This window comes from Hemitrygon akajei, chromosome 28, assembly GCF_048418815.1.
Source record: "Hemitrygon akajei chromosome 28, sHemAka1.3, whole genome shotgun sequence".
In the NCBI taxonomy this organism is placed as follows: Eukaryota; Metazoa; Chordata; class Chondrichthyes; order Myliobatiformes; family Dasyatidae; genus Hemitrygon; species Hemitrygon akajei.
The window spans coordinates 28707721-28725146 of NC_133151.1; the positions used below are offsets into that span (position 1 = coordinate 28707721).

A 17426-nucleotide genomic window follows, 5' to 3' on the forward strand; every position below is an offset into this window, starting at 1 on the left:
TTCCCTGACAAGGCGCGGCATTAACTTGACTTGCTGTAACTTCCACACTTCCCACTTCCCTTTCATCCTGTAAAGGACAGCATGGATTGTGGCTGCAGTTGAACTGCACAGAGAGTTCGGGTGTCCTTAGTGATCCTGACATCGACTATCTGAAGAGGAGGATTGCTGAACTTTAATGGAGGCAGCTGTTCTTTAAACCATCACTTCAGCGAGTGCTCTCAGGAAAGACATTAGAACAAATTTCAAAACCAGCAAGAATATTACCCTTGCCCACTACACACTGGAGTTGCATAAACTTCGTAGCAGCTAATGAAGCTAATCAAATGGATTCCAGAGGTGATGATAGAGTGGCGTGTCTCTCCTGCCCAAACTTCTTCACCTTAATAACTTCCAACGGGATCTTCACGATTAAATTTGTTGATGTTCCCAGATATAGCAAGGATGTTTGTGGATCATTCCAGACAATGATGGCACAACTACCTCCCCTCTCAGCCAACAGAAAGTTTAATGCTTTCAATTTTGAAAGGCCACACTGCAGCTTTCTGCCGCCTTGTTAAAAAAGTCTTTGGTGACCAGACTTGTTTCATATAGGATTATGGCTGTGTTGTTAGCAACACTCGGTCCATATTGATTCTCTCACGAGTCCGTCTGGTAGGTCTCCAGAACAGGAACACTACAATCCAGTAACACTCATCATTCTCCTTCATCCTTCAATGCTGGCAAGTGTTACATATTTGCTGCTACGTACGCCAAAGAACAATAACCCCTTAACAGCTCTTGTTCAGGCTAAAGACCCCATTTAAAGGCAAAGCGGATATCCTTGGCAAACAACTGTAGGCCTGCCAGCCAATACTGTAAGTGTCATTACCAGAAGTCGTTGGATCACTGGTGGCATAGACATTGCACGTACTGTAACCTAAATCTGATCCCATTACTCTGTAATTGCAATAACAGACTTCACCCTTATCTTCATGAAGCATCTTCAGGGCAGAGGATGTACGCAGTCCATTATGAGCAGTTTAATGCCATCGGTCCATTGGCAAGTGTAATTTCTCTGGCCAGTGCTGCCTTCACAGCTCTGATTATGTTATCTAAGTCGAAAACAGAATCAAACTCAGTACAATTGAGGGGTAGAGACCACACTGTTAACCCACATTCCGAATAAATGGGCCCTTTACAGCACACTCAACAACTTGATCGTTTAGTACCAACATGTATTCATAACTCAGCGTCATGTTCTTTGACTGGAACAGGAGCTGTGTCGCCTCATCTTTGACATGAGGTGCCCAAACCACATATCCACTGACATTTTCTCAGTATCACATCGGGAGAAGAAGCCGTCAGGGCCAAAAATTGACACATGGGCTCAGGAGGCATTTTACAACGGGCAGAATTATATAATTGTACAAGTTCTACAGTACAGTTTGGGATAAGATTGTTTAAAGCAAACTTTGTAGTCAGTCGAGGTAGTGGTAGTCGAGACTGAAAATGAGCTTTATCACACCTGCCTTGGCACTGAGGGCATCTGTGAGCTCAGTAGCCAGGCTGTCCATAAACAAAGTGCACCTTTCACTGACGTCTCAATCTTTTGTCCATTACCAACATCCCCATGTTCGATGAAGTGAATAAAGGAACTGCACAATCCATACATTTAGAATGGTTTGTTTATTTATTTATTTTTTGCTAAATAACGCTATACATTCTTCTAAACAGAAATAGTACCAGTCACAAGTGGGTGACAACTCAAATGCTGGTAAAGCAGGTAAAGTTGAAACTAAACTTAGAAGGAAATTGTAAATAGAATTTAATCTAGTAATGATCAGCAACAATGTGATCACTGTCATTTTTATTAAATATAAAACAATACAAGTTAAAATAACATTCCAATTGTATATGGAAGCTGTCACAATATGCGTATACAACATTCGATGTTAATGAGAGACAATGGTAGAGCGGTCCAGGGGGTCCCCAATCCTTACACAAATATTATGCATTCCTTTAACATTTTGAATCACTTGATTTCATGTGGAATTATTATAAACATGACAGAATTTTACCTATCTTTTCATCTCGAACAAGTAACATTGTACTTTTTCCGGAACCGGGCCTGAGACCCATTTACAATAACATTCATTACGTTAGAGTAAATCCGTAAACTTCTGAAATACCTTGTAAGCGTACTTTACAAATTCATTCATTCATCTGCTTCTTTTTTGCAATACTGTGTATCTCATGTTAACATTGAGTGTGAAGGAAACACTTCATTGCAACATACCATATTAGTTGACAGTGCATGGAAGTCACCTTATCGCTCATTCTCACACAGTGCTATTGAGAGCCTCTGACTGTGGTTACACGAGCCTCATCAAGTACTCAGGGGTACTACTTAGGTGAGTTTTGTTGTAACTCTGCCTGGGGGATGCAGAGATACAGAGAATTATAGACATCATTACCTTCTCAGTCTCTGGAACCAGTTGTTTCTTGTTAGACACTGTGGTAGACTGTTCTTTCTTTGCCTTTTCATTCTCTAAGTTTAGTTCGCATTCTCTGCTCCTACTGCGAGAATCAACCAACTATTTTCGCATTTCACTCTTCCAGTGAACAATCACAGGACACTTAAACGTTTTCTCCCATTTCTCCCCTTCCATCTACACTTCTGCAAGCACTCTCTTCTTCCATTCCACCCACTTCTCAAAATATTTCATACTTTCTGCTCCATAGCACACGCCACCAGAGTTTTCTCAAACGAGCAAGCACCATTCTGAACTGAATTCCGCTAGTGAGCCCACAGTTCAATGCAGAGCCAAGTGAACTTGGGGAACAGTGATATGGCCTTGGCACCCTGATATTTTCAGTTTGGTCCGGCACCTCAATCGATGGCCAAACGTCGGGTCTAATCGCCTCGATACGCCCGAGGGTCTGAACCTCGTCGCCTCGATCTGATTCCCGATTCCGCACGGCGATTAAGTTTCCGTCCAAACATCGAGTTCAGTAGAATCGGTATGCGCTGGTGGCCGAGCGTCATCACCTCCATTCGGCCTTCGGCACGGCGTTGAAATTGATCGAACCTTGAGTCCGTTTCCCTCTTGGCCTCCTCACCTTGCTTCGGTTCTGCCACTGCGAATTACCTTAATGACCTAAGGGAAATTACAGATTATTACTTGCAGTAATCGTTAGCCAGAAAAAGCTGAATTAACAAAAATGTATTTCGTGTTTCATTAGCCACCAGCCAGAAATCGCTTAAATTCACCAGCACCATCTTAAATCCGTTTCGAATCAACACCCACAGAGATTATCCTGAAGTCATCCATAGTGATAACCCTGTTATCCTTCCTATAATCTGTCTCTATGACTGATGGAGATGAGGCTGTGTAACAGAATCCCATCGGATTGATTGCCCGTCCTTAATTTTGTAGATTCTCTCTTAATGCTTCTCACATTCAACTGAACACATCTCAATCCATCTGTACTGTCGTTTATATCCCCGAGCTCCTGCCCATCCATCACACAGTATTACTGAGCATGACATCTGACTTATATTCAATCCCTCCAATCAGTGACTGGTGTTCTGGTTCACATCCCACTGTCAATCTCGTTTCATCCCTCCCGGGGAGCAGTAATGAACTTTATGATACTGACCCTCCTCCAGTGAAGGTGCAAACTATCCCTCTTGTACATGTCATCCTTGCACCAGGAGGAGTCCCAGTGATCGGGTCAATGCAAGCTCGCTTTTCCCTCGGAGGCTGGGTGGGACTCCAACTGGAGATCAGGGGCTGAGGCTGGTTGGTGATAAATTTTAATGAGAACACAAAGGGAAATTTGTTCTCTCAGATGTGGGTGCTGGAACGAACTGCCAACACGTGATGTATACAAGTTTGATATCAACTGTTAAGAGAAGTTTGGATAGGTGCATGGATCGTAGGAGTATGGAGGGATATGTTCCCAGTGCAGGTCGATAGGAGTGGGCAGTTTAAAGGATTTCGCACAGACTAGATGGACCGAATGACCTGTTTCTGTGCTATACCTTTCTATGGCGCTATGAATCTATGATCCAAAATCCTGAACCTCTGCCCCTGCACCAGCTCTTCGGTCACACATTCATCTGCTCTAACTTTCTCTTCCTACCCCCACTAGCACACGGTACTGGGAGTTACCCGGAGATTACAAGCCTTCAGGTCCCGCTCTTTAACTTCTTCCCTAACTCTCTATATTCACAGTACAGGGCATCATCACTTTTCTATCTCTCCGTTGTTATCGACGTGAACCATCACCTCCGGCTGAATAAACACTAACCCCCTTGAGAGATTTCTCCAGCTGCTCAGAGACGTCCCTGACCCTGGCACCAGGGAGGGGACACTTCGGTTTATGATGGTGCTGGTGATGCACAGCAATCACTTGTCGGTATCAGACAAAACCACGAACTACTTTATGAATCACACATTCTCAGCAAAACGATCACTGCAATCAAAATGGTGTTGCTTGCCATTCGGAGTTGAGTTTTCAATCGCCTATACGAACTGGAATTTTTACAGTGTGAACTGCAGTTTTGAAGCTGCAAGACGGTTGTGCGTGGCGCATACGGACCGAATCGAGGCGGTGGGGCCCGGGCCGGAGAGTGGGAAATGAGACAATGTTTGGCCGCTCCTGGAGCAGACTTGGAGGTGATTCGATGTGACAGAGCTGAGGCGAGACAAGCGGACGTAATGCAGAGTATTTCCTGACCTGGCCTTTACCCAGTGAGCCCCAGAGCCACTCTCAGCTGCTCAGCTTCTTCTTCATTCTGAGGAAAGCAAAGCCAAACCATCCAGTCTCACCTCATCACGGAAAGGCCACATGCCAGACAACATCCCGGTGAATCTGTTCTACACTGTCAGGGAGGTTCATTGCTGCTACCTGGGATTGGCGGGGGGAGGGGGACCAGAGCACCAGGTCACAGATCACAGTGCAATCATGTTCTTCCTACAGTGTGTCGCCCAGAATTGCACACAATACTCCAGCGGTGTGGGAAACCAAATATTAGCAAGATGGTGCCTGACACCTCTTTGTTAATCTAATATCTCTTTATTTTCTGTCAATAATTACCACACCACCCGACAGACTCACTGTCCTTAATTAAAAATGTCAGCGAGAAATCAGCTAATATTACAAATCGTTGGCATTAGCATTGTCCTGATCAGGATTCTGCCCAAATCGGCGTCTATTTCTTACTTCCCATCGACAGTCCAGTAGACCATTTTATATGTCTGTTCGGTTTTATATCTTGCTCTTTATTTCCCTTTTAAAATATTTGTTATTTTCCTTTCCTTCGGCCCGGTGTGGAGATCAGGCTTTCCCCACACATACCCTCCATACCCCCCCCCCCTCCAGTCGAGCATTTTTCATGAATTATTTGTATCATTTGAAGGCTTCCCATTAGCTGCTCTGATTGACAGCTTATTCAGACCCCTCTCTTCGCACTGGTGGTGTGTCTTACAACAGGGTATTGTTTTTCTTTTCTGACAGTCATTCAGAGTGGAGGTGTATTGTGAAGAAATGTCGTCAGAACTTACAGACGCCTCACAGCCCGGAATGTGTTATTTGTCCAATATTGATTAATCTGAGGATTAACAATATATCGATGGTGTTGGGATGGGCTTAGTTTGGCTTTATGTACAGATGATGGGGTCTGTGGAAAAGCGGTTGCAATACTGTCTATGTGGTAAGGTCTGAACAAGCAGTGTTAACAGCAATGGAAGAATGGCCTTTGGACGGGGTTTTAAATGTTCTGTATCTAAATCGAAATGTGTGTATTTTTCAAAAGCAAACACGAGGAAATCTGCAGATGCTGGAAATTCAAGCAGCACACACAAAATGCTGGTGGAACACAGCAGGCCGGGCAGCATCTATAAGGAGAAGCACTGTCGACGAATCGGGCCGAGACCTTTCGTCAGGACTAACTGAAAGGGAAGATAGTGGACAGTGCTTCTCCTTATAGATGCTGCCTGGCCTGCTGTGTTCCACCAGCATTTTGGATGTGTGTGTTTTACTCGGAAACATGGTGCGGATTATATTCACCTTACAGTGTATGAGAGTTTGCTGTCTAGTGTTCCTGTGTTTAAATATATCGGGCTTAGGCTGATATGGAGAGCATATGTAAAGTTTTATATACATTTTTTAGAGGATAAATGTAAGCAGGTCGTTAACTGGCATGATTGTGGCTCTTCCAGAGCTGTTCTGTTGAAAATGTATTCTCCTTTAATACAGGTTGTTTCATTTATAGAGAGGCAGCTCGTTCAGTTTTATACAGGTCGGATGTTCTACAGACCAGTGCACTTTGGCTCTGTAGTGGAGCATTCCCGACCACAGCTAGAGATGCATCGGAGGTTAAACAAGGCGAGATGTTTCTCCACATGCCGAGGGGAAAAATGAGCCCTGCAGACTGGACTTGATTAATAGGGTGAGGACGTCACCTCAGACTAATTCTGTTTTAATGGCTTGTTGAGAATATACCAGCAGAGCTGATAAATGTTTTCTGCAGACACTTACAGAATATGTGTGGAAATATGGTCTTGGGGATTATTGGACAAGTGGTCTGGACAAGAGGTCCATCATGGACATTTCCAGCTGTAGGAATAGATTTGAGATTACTAGAGGATAAACAAACTCTTGTGGTGGTGAGAGGGCTTCTGGTCATTTACGGCGGCCAATATTATTTCCATTTTGCCTATCTTTACAGATGGTTCTAAAAATCCAGTTAGTGACCGGGTGGGCTCAGGGATATTTATCCACAGCTAACCCCCTCACTCAACTCCCTGTAGTGTGCATACCGTCCCAACCGCTCAACAGACGACGCCATTGCCATCACCCTCCACCTGACCCTAACGCACCTGGACAAAAAGGACAGATACGTTCAGATGCTGTTCAGAGCCTTCAGTTCAGCATTCAACGCAATCATCCCTCAGAAACTGATTTGAAAGCTGAGCCTATTGGGCCTGTACACCTCCCTCTGCAACGGGATACTAGACTTCCTGACTGGGATACCTCAGTCAGTCCGGATCGGGAGCAACACCATCACACTGAGCACGGGGGCCCCCGAGGGCTGTGTGCTCAGTCCACTGCTGTTCACTCTACTGACCCACGACTGTGCTGCAACACACAGCTTGAACCATATCATCAAGTTCGCCGATGACACGACTGTGCTGGGTCTCATCAGCAAGAACGAGTCAGCTTACAGAGAGGAGGTGCAGCGGCTAACGGACTGGTGCAGAGCCAAAAAACTGTCTCTGAATGTGAACGAAACAAAAGAGATAGCTGTTGACTTCAGGAGAGAACGGAGCGACCATTTCCCGCTGAACATCGACGGTTCCTCAGCAGAGGACGTTAAGAGTACCAAATTTCTTGGTGTTCACCTGGCGGAGAATCTCACCAGGTCCCTCAACACCAGCTCCATAGCAAAGACAGCGCAGCAGCGTCTCTACTTTCTGGGAAGTCTGAGGAAAGTCCATCTCCCACCCCCCATCCTCATCGCATTCTACATGGGTTGTATTGAGAGCATCCTGAGCAGCTGCATCACTTCCTGGTCCGGAAATTGCACCATCTCGGATCACTAGACCCGGCAGCGGATAGTGAGGTCAGCTGAGAAGTTCATCGGGGTCTCTCCTCCCGCCATCACGGACATTTACACGACACGCTGCATCCGCAAAGCATTATGAAGGACCCCATGCATCCCTCATTCAAACTCTTTTCCCTCCTGCCATCCGGGAAAAGGAACCGAAGCATTCGGGCTCTCACGACCAGACTTTATAACAGTTTCTTTCTCCAAGCTATCAGACTCCTCAATACCCAGGCCTGGACGAACACCTTACTTCCCTATTGTCCTGCTTATTATTTATTGTTTTGCCTGTACTGTTTTGTGCACTTTATGCAGTCTTGGGTAGGTCTGTAGTCTAGAGTAGCTGTTTTTTTTTTCTCTCTGTGTTGTTTTTTTTTACGTAGTTCCGTCTAGTTTTTGTACTGTGTCATGTTACACCATGGTCCTGAAAAACGTTGTCTCGTTTTTACTATGTACCGTACCAGCAGTTATGATCGAACCTTGACTTAATGTTCAGGTGGGAAAAGGTTGTTTATCTATGCAACAGAACTTATGGCCATTATCAATCTGCAATGGGTTGAACAAGTCAAACAGAGTTGTTATCTGCCCAGACACTGCCTCGGTACTGTGGAGTTTGTAATCGACGTCTTTAAGAAAACCATAGCTGATCTGTTGATGGAAGTGTATTATGATCCATATGCTCTGAAGTGTGCGGGAAAAACACAGAACACAGAACATAGAAATTTACAGCACATTACAGGCCCTTCGGCCCACAATTTTGTCCAGACCATGTAACCTACTCTAGAAACTGCCTAGAATTACCAAGAGGCTCCTAAAAGACCCTGTTATATCCGCCTCTACCACCACCGCCGGCAGTGAATTCCACTCACCCACCACTCTCTGTGTGAAAAACTTAACCCTGACATCCCTCCAGTACTTATTTCCAAGCACCTTAAAACTATGCAACCTCGTGTTAGCCATTTCACCCCGGGGGGGGGGGGGGAGCCTCTGGCTATCCACACAATCAATGCCCCTCATCATTGTATGCATCTCTATCAGATTACTTCTCAGGCTCCGTCGCTCAGAGGAGAAGGGCCAAGTACACTCACAAGAGTGTACTGTTTTCATTGGCACCTACACATCTGGGTGGTCGGGTAATGAAAGGGCAGATGTTACCGCTAAACAGACACTTGCTTAGTCTGAGGTAGATATTATAGTTAATATGGGAAAGCATGAAGTGAAATGTTGTACTAGTTTGCCTGGGGTTGGGTAATAGCAGACAGTCTGGAATAACAGTTCCACAGGGAGGTGGTATTATAGTTTGTTTCCATCAGTCCAAGTGTGGTACCTTTTGGGAAAGAATAGGAGGGAAGATGTGTGGTTTATGAGACTAATTAGCGGACATACGGGTTTGCCCTCCTCATTGACACTTGTTGGGTAGTAGGGGAATGTGTGCGTGATTTTTGTAATGTCCCAGAGAGGGTGAAACATGTGATCATGATGTGCCACAGATATTCTTTGGAACGTAGGAAGCTGTTTAGGCATGTAATGGGTGGAACTGGGGCGCAGAATTTGCAGGATATACTGGCACCTGAGGCAGGGACGGTTATGCCGTTTTGGACTCTGTTCAACGTTTTAGTTAAAATAGATTTGGGACGTAGCATCCGATCTCCATCAAGCTTCCCTTCGTATTCCATTACAGTAGGTGGTGCTAATGCAGCTGATGGGAGAAAGTAGGAGGAGAGTGTACTGTTGAGGTGGGAAAAGGCAGTAAAATTGACTTGACTTGTTTGTCCAGCAACCAATACGTGTTGCGGCGGTTACCAGCTCCTCGGTGCCCTCTGGTGGCGGGTGTGTGTAACAGACCCTGAGGCCGCTGGGTGATTTATTGACCTCACTGTCATTTTCCGACCCAGGAGTCCGGATGTTTCGTTCACGTCATCGTGCAAGTTAAGTAAACCCACAACTTGATATCCTCATGACTCGGTTGAATGCATTCCCGACTGCAGGGAACAATGTTAGTGTGGGTACTTAATGATCATTCCGTTTCAGTCTGCAAGAACCTGACAAGTGATTTCCGATTTAAATATTTTCTCCTTAATTTGGCGTGAATGCGAATTTTCAAAAATTTCCTGTTTTTATTCAGGACTAATGTGCAGTCTTGCGTTTGGTGAAACATTTACTTCATCCACTTTTACGTCGGTCTTTTAAATTAATGCTCTGATTTTAAAAGCCTGTTGCTGCTCTTTGCCTTAAATTCCTTAAATTTTGCAGGTCAATAGTGTGGGGCCGTCAGACAGTCCCCTCTCCTTTTCTCCCTGACGCAGCTCCCCACAATGAGATTAAATTGAGGAGAGGTCAGACATATCTTCATATACAGAAGGGATGAAAGGGCGTGCGTGGTGATCGGGAAGAGAAACTGAGCGACCAGGATCGAAATGAATGGCGGAATTGTCTCGAAAAGCCGAATATCCTACTCCGACTTCTATTTTCTATCTTTCAACGTCCATCCTTTGTGATCAGAGTCTCAGATAGAAGATATCATCGTTCACTTGCCACTGGGGACGTAGCTCAGTGGAGGAGCGCATGTGTGAAGTCCAGGATTCAAACCTAGCATTCAAACACTGTTGTTTGTGAAGTTTGAAAACTGGGCGGAAAATCCCAGATGAAGAAATTTTCCGCACGATGGTTGGCCTTTCATTCCCGTCGTTGAGACGCCAGAATAAGCCTGTGACACGTGGGACAGTTTAGAATCGTTCCTTGCTGTATATCAGTCCTCGGTAAGGGAATTCTAAAAACACCCGCACATTTAGTGAAGTGACGAAAGCTCGGCCGCGATGTTCTGAACATTGGAGCAACGACTATAATTCTCAATGAAACCTACTGAATGTTGAAGGACCAAGATAAGGTGGACGTGGAGGGGATGTTTCCTGTGGTGGGGGCGTCTAGAACTAGAGGTACAGCCTCAAAGTTGAGGGGCGACCTTTTAGACTGAGGTAAGGAGGATTTTGTTTTTAGCCAGAGTAACAAATCTGTGGAATGCTCAGCCGCAGACTGCGGTGGAGGCAAGTGTATGGGGTTGAGTGGGATCCGGGATCAGCCGTGATGGAACGGCGGAGCAGACTCGCTGAGCTGAATGACTGATTTCTGTTCCTATGTCGTATGGTTTTATGGTCTAACTAAATCCCGATGAAGGGATTGTTTGAGGTACGTGCTTGCAATGCGGAAACCCAGTCAGCATCTAAATCCGCGAGTTCCGTTCACAGGGAGACAAGGTGAACCTCTGGTTCAACTTGGAATCCGACATTTATTCAGTGATCAGGGCAGGGTGGGAACGTTAATGGGACCTAGGGATTGAACGTACTGACTCCCAAGTGCGGTTTAAAATGTCGCTTTTATACGAAGCCCCAGAAGAGGGATGAATTGTCCATGTTAACAATTAAATAAGGTAAACCACATTCAATGGCGAAATATGTGGAACGAGGTGCAAGATGGGCTAAAGCATAAACGACACAGAGAGGATAACTGGGTGGTCCAGATAGTAAGGAAGAAAGAAACGAAAGTGGAAACAGAACGAGGTAAAACAAGGAATTAACAACAGAAAGTGAAGTAAGTGGGTAGGAATAAGGGGGAAAGATGGAATTGATGCACCATGGACAGACACATGCACAGACCCAGACATGTACTGATACAGATAAGACCTAAAGAAATACAGGCACCGACACAGACATAGACAGAAACAGACACAGACAGAGATGCAGACGTTATACAGACACAGAGACACAGACACAGACTGAGACATGCACAGACATTGACAAGACAAAGACATATACAGGCACTGACACACACACACAGACAGAAACATAGACCCAGACATATACAGATACACAAAAACACACATCCACACCAGACACGCGCAAACACACACAGAATCTCTCTCTCTCTCTCTCTCTCTCACACACACACACACACACACACACACACACACACACACACACACACACACACACACAGACAAACGCAAGAAATTGCACATCATTCATGGAAGAGCAATGTCGTTTTTTTCATAGCAGAGTGGCGCAGCGGAAGCGTGCTGGGCCCATAACCCAGAGGTCGATGCATCGAAGCCATCCTCTGCTATGTCAGCTGCTGCCCGCAACAATTTTCCGTCAGTGCGTTTTAAAACACGAGGCCATCCCATCATTGGTAGAATCAAGGAAATCAACTGGCTTTCGGCTGGAATGTATTTTTATCTGTTTTCCTTTTTCTCTTTTGCGGAGGTTTCTATTTGGTTGGAAAGATTAACCCATTGTTCATTGAGGTATCTTAATGCCATCTATTCTCTGCAGGCCAGGAAAAGAGCGCACTCCGCCTTTCCGGCCGAGACCTTTCATCAGGACTGGAGAAAAAGATGAGAATACCTTGCACAGGAGTCTCTCTCTCCCTCTCTCTCTCGATGTTCCAAATCGTTCGCTGTATCGATTTCTCAGACAATAAATCCTGCTGGAGAATGCTCTTCATCCCATTGCACAATCAGGCACAAATGGGAGCGTGTCCACTGGCCAGCGCTCGACAAAGAAATAGCTGAATCGGAAAGGATTCCCGAGTCCTCTCCGGTCGCAGAGGAAGAAATGTATGTTATTATCTGTGTGATCAATGATTACACTGTATCTCAATAATGATATGCAGGAAGAAACATATAAGGTTATTAAGGGATTGGACACGCTGGAGGCAGGAAGCATGTTCCCGCTGATGGGTGAGTCCAGAACTAAAGGCCACAGTTTAAGAATAAGGGGTAGGCCATTTAGAACATAGATGCGGAAAAAAACTTTTTCACCCAGAGAGTGGTGGATATGTGGAATGCTCTTCTCCAGAAGGCAGTGGAGGCCAAGTCTCTGGATGCATTCAAGAGAGTTAGATAGAGCTCTTATAGATAGCCGGGTCAAGGGATATGGGGAGAGGGCAGGAACGGGGTACTGATTATGTATTATCGGCCATGATCACAGTGAATGGCGGTGCTGTCTAGAAGGGCCGAATGGTCTACTCCTGCACCTACTGTCTATTGTCTATTGTCTATTGAAGGTTTGGAACTGAACAGTTCTGCATTTTAATTGGGGATGTAGCTCAGTGGAAGAGCGCATGCTTTGCATGTGTGAGGTCCCGGGTTCAATCCCCGGCATCTCCATGCTAGTGAGCATTGAATTTTAAACAATACAAAGCTCAAACTGAATCAGTAGGTTTGCTTTAGCACAATGGTGGTACAGCGATACAGCAGCAGAATGAGTCTCAACATGGACAAGACTAAATCAGGAAGGTGCAGGCTGACCGCTCATTACCGCAAATAAATGGCTCCTCAAGAGAGAGAGAGAGGACCACCAAAGCCGCCCACAGAGATCACCAAGAAAGCACACCGGTGTGTCCACCTCCTGAGGAGACTGAAGCCAGTGAGACTTCCCCTGCCACTAATCTAACATAATTTTTATTTTCCATGAATACCATTGAAAGAGATCTAAATACTTGCTAAACCGTCTGGTACGAGAATGGAAAGGCATCCGACGGCAAGACCCGACAAAGGATAGAGGTTCTAACATTGAGACCCAGTGATTTGCGGTCCATTCAGAACTGACGGAATTCTGACCTTCATTCGATCATATGGACGGATTGGGATGTGAACGTGACTCGGGATTGGTAAAATAAATCCCGGAGTGTGGGTGTATTCTCCGCGGCACCTCAGACTGCGGTCGCTGCTCGTTACGTCGAAGACTGACCAAAGTAACATACACAAAGTGGAGGAGAATTTCAGCGTGCCAGGAGGAATCCCCGCCCGAAACATCGACTGTTTACTCCTCCCCATAGATGCTGTCTGACCTGGTGATTTGCTCTGGCATACTGTGTTCTGGATTTGCAGCATCTGCAGAATCTCCCGTGTTTATAACCTAAATAACAGCCGCAGACAAAGAGAAGGAAGGCAAGGAGGCACAGAGGGAGATAACCAGTGTGTCTGACTGCGGGGCCGTAGGAATAGGGTCAGAATGATAATGAAAATCACATCCGTTGCTGAAATGTCGGGAACGAGATATCCGGCTGGGTCGGAGCACAGCGACCGGATAATAACCGGATGGGGTAGGAAGTGATGAACAGGGGGAGGAGGACGGGGAGGAAGGTAAAAGCGTAAGAGAGACACGAGGGAAATTAGACAGGCAAAATATTTCAACAAACAAAACAATAGATAATCGGGGAAAGCGGAAACATTGACAAATAAAAAGACAGGAGAAGAGCAGAGATATTTACCTATCAGCAGAATGGCGCGGCGGGAATGTGCTGGGCCCGTTATCCAGAGAATGGCAGATCCAAACCATCTTCTGCTATTCTTCAGCAGAATATTTTACCGCAAATCGCCGTCACGTCACCTGTGTACACAACACACATTTCACTAAAAAATAAAAACTTGTGCTTCCAATTTAAGTTTCCGTCCACTCACTCCATCACTTTCTGAGATTTGTTGAGAATTTCGCGGGCAAAACGACAATTCCTTTCGTGCTCAGCGATCGTCCAGCATATAGTACTGTCCGCCGCATGGAATTGTGTCTGGTATTGAACAGATTGAACAGAAAATACTGGAAACACTCATCACCTCAAGAAACATTTGTGAGTGATGAAACGGGATTAACCTTTCTGATCGTGACACTCAATTAGAAGTGCTGAGAGAAGAAGATAACTTTCAGTGTCAAAGAAGGTGAGAAGTTGAGTGGGAAGTGAAAAGGGGGACATCTTTGATGGGGCGAGACCAATACACGATGGCGGTAAGACATTCGGAAGGAGAAACATTGGGCTAAAGTGGCAGACAAACGACGGGCAGAAATGTTAATTTCACAGTGAAGGAAGTAACGTGGCTGAGTGATTCCAGGCCGAGACGTTTGTGAGACAGGTGCTGAAAAACAGGTACAACACACGGCGATCGCCGGGAATCGAACCCGGGTGAGCTGCTTGAAAAGCAGCTATGCTCATCCCTATACCACTATCGCTCCATGTTGCAGGAGTTTCGAGTAGTGAAGCGTCTCCCGTGCTCCATGTGATTCCACAGACCCCAAGCTGTTCTCTGTCGGATCAATCCTCACTCTGCAGCAGGTGTTATTGCGGCCAGTTGACATCGCCATCCTCAAACAGAGGGAGTTATACAACAGCCAATGAGCATTCACCAGCGATCGGACTGAGTGAGAGTCGAACTCTCAGAGAGTCGGAAGGGCTGCAAATGGTGCCTGTCTCACATATCAGCAAATGGGAAAACAAATCCTGATCGTGCATTTTCTTTAGAAAGTATATGTACGAGTGTGATTGATAAGTTCGTGGCCTAAAGTAGGAGATGAGTTATCCAGCTTCAATTCTTTGAGTGATTATTCAGAATATTTGAAGTTAATAACTCATCAGGGGTTATTGATGTTAGTGCCTTAAGGTAGAGGAAATTAGTTATTATCTCTAGTCACATGCACCAGCAGGCCAACACTTTGAGTGATTATGCAGAAAGTTTGAAGTTAATAACTCATCCCTTTCCACCATAGGGTATGAACTTATCAATCACCCCTGGTGTGGACCACTTCTACAAAGAAAAGAGCCGTATGCTTCACGACCGCTAGACTAAGTGCATACATATAGGAGGGGACTATGTTCAAAATAAATGTGCTACGTTTTCTAAAATTGACTCCTTCTACCTTAGGCCACAAACTTATCGATCACCCCTCGTGTATAGATAATGGAGGACCATTTAATAGCATTGAAGTAGAAAGAGACTTAGGGATCCATTTACAAAACTCACTGAAATTCAAGATCGGTACGTTCCACGACGCTGGACTTAGTGTGTAAATGTAGGAGGGACTATGTTGAAAAATAATTGTGTTAGATTTTCTAAGACTGACTCCTTCTACCTTAGGGCACGAACCTATCAATCACCCCTTGTAGGAGTGAGTTCAGTTTAGGAATAAATAAAATAATAATCAACAACCACTTTGCTGGGATTATACTGCGATTCTCTCCATAGTTGGTAGAATATTGAGGAGCAGATCTGCTGGCAAATCACACAGAAATGTCATGTGGATAGGGTTACAATGATCAGACATTTAAACTTCTGCAAAATTAACCAGATCATTTTTTTTTGTGTGTAAGATAAGAAATGGAATTTTTGAAGTGCATCTGGAAGAGTATTTTTGTTCCCGGTCACCGATAGTCCTACTACTGTTGACAATGGAACTAGGTTAGGAAATTCACCCTTGTAAGTAATCAAAACTCGCAGTTTACTGTCTCTGTATAAACGACAACAGAACTATGTCGTCACCGGGCCAGCAACTTAGAACAAGAATTCTGCTGTTCCCTCTGTACCAATACTCACTCAGACTACTTTTCCCAACTATATCACCAAATTAAGGCAGCTCAGTTGGCCACGTGATCGATCCTTTCTTCTCCCAGTCACTGACTTGGCGGATCTTCGTTGCGATGGTGGGTTTCAGGAAAGAGTTATCACTGCTAGCACCTTCGAAATTTCCACTTTTATATTCATACTTTCAAATTCAATTATCCCATTCCAGTATCATTGGCCGTAGCACTTCTGATTAGCTTGAATTCTCCCTTTTGTTAGTTCTGCTCCAGACCATCATCCATTTAATTCCCTCTTCCCGCAAGCGTCAATCGGTAATTTATGGCCCTTTGTTTCCTTGAGTAACCAGTTTAAATCACTCCAGACAGGCATTGACCCCAACATTCACACATTTGCATGCTATATTACATCAAAAACCCCTCACAAATAACTTCGAATTTGGAAAATATCTTTAAACCCACAGATTATCTGAAGCAACTTTGTGTTTGCTTTAAAACACAGAAATTTTCCTCTCACAAAATGGAAGATGTAAAAAGGTTCCACAAAATGACATCTTCATTTCCAAGCACATGGCTGGTACAAAGACACTTGATCTGTCTGCTTCCACTGTCCTTGAGCCATTCGAGTTCGCTGTTATCTTACATATTTTAAATCCTCCGTGGCCAACATCTCCTCTTTTTCGATCCACGGAAAATCCTGGGGATCACATTACTGTTAATATGTCTCAGTGAATATGGCACAGAAGGAACAACAGCATTCATGACTAAATCAAAAATACAGATAAGGATTTAAAAATATTATCCGAACAAAAACATGAAGAAACATGATAAGTGTACCCTATTTCATACCATATTGTACATCGGTAATTTAACAGGAATTAGTATGATTGGTATATGGAGTTTAGGAAAAAAAAATGGTACATGGATCTTAGAAAAATAGAGGCCTCTGCGTAATCTAAGGTAACTTCTAAAGTAAGTCCATGTTCAGCACAACATGCGGGCCGAAGGAAATTTATTGTGCTGTAGGTTTGCTATGTTTCTATATTGAAACGCAATATAACTGTATGAAATCAAACAAAATCAGCAAAAATAAATGTGTAAAGGCATGGTGCTCGCAAACACTGAAGTTATTAAAGTTGCCCTAAAACACACACTGGGGAAAATGCCATGGGTAATTACTAGAACAAAGAGCAAAGCGATGACAACATGTGAAGTAATACACATCAATGGATGTAAATTAACATTTAAACCCCAGCTCCAAAAGGGATGGATTATGCAAAACATCATTGGCACTACGACGTGACATTTAACAGCCTTGGATGACACATCCCATTGTTTAATTTGGTAAATAACTCTATCTGTCTCAACTGCAATATAAAATATAGGTGGAAGAACACTAGAGCACTTGTAGTCGTGGCCGAGTGGTTAAGGCAATGGACTAGAAATCCATTGGTGTTTCCGCGCGCAGGTTCGAATCCTGCCGACTACG

At 44.6% G+C, this 17426-nt stretch overlaps 2 non-coding genes across 2 annotated transcripts; both read left to right on the forward strand.

The window, feature by feature from the left end:
* The first annotated feature begins 12683 nt into the window (after positions 1-12683).
* trnaa-ugc (transfer RNA alanine (anticodon UGC)) lies at positions 12684-12755 on the forward strand. The gene has a single exon. It is a non-coding gene; the product is annotated as a tRNA-Ala (tRNA).
* A 4589-nt stretch (positions 12756-17344) lies between these two features.
* On the forward strand, positions 17345-17426 carry trnas-aga (transfer RNA serine (anticodon AGA)). Its single transcript has one exon. It is a non-coding gene; the product is annotated as a tRNA-Ser (tRNA).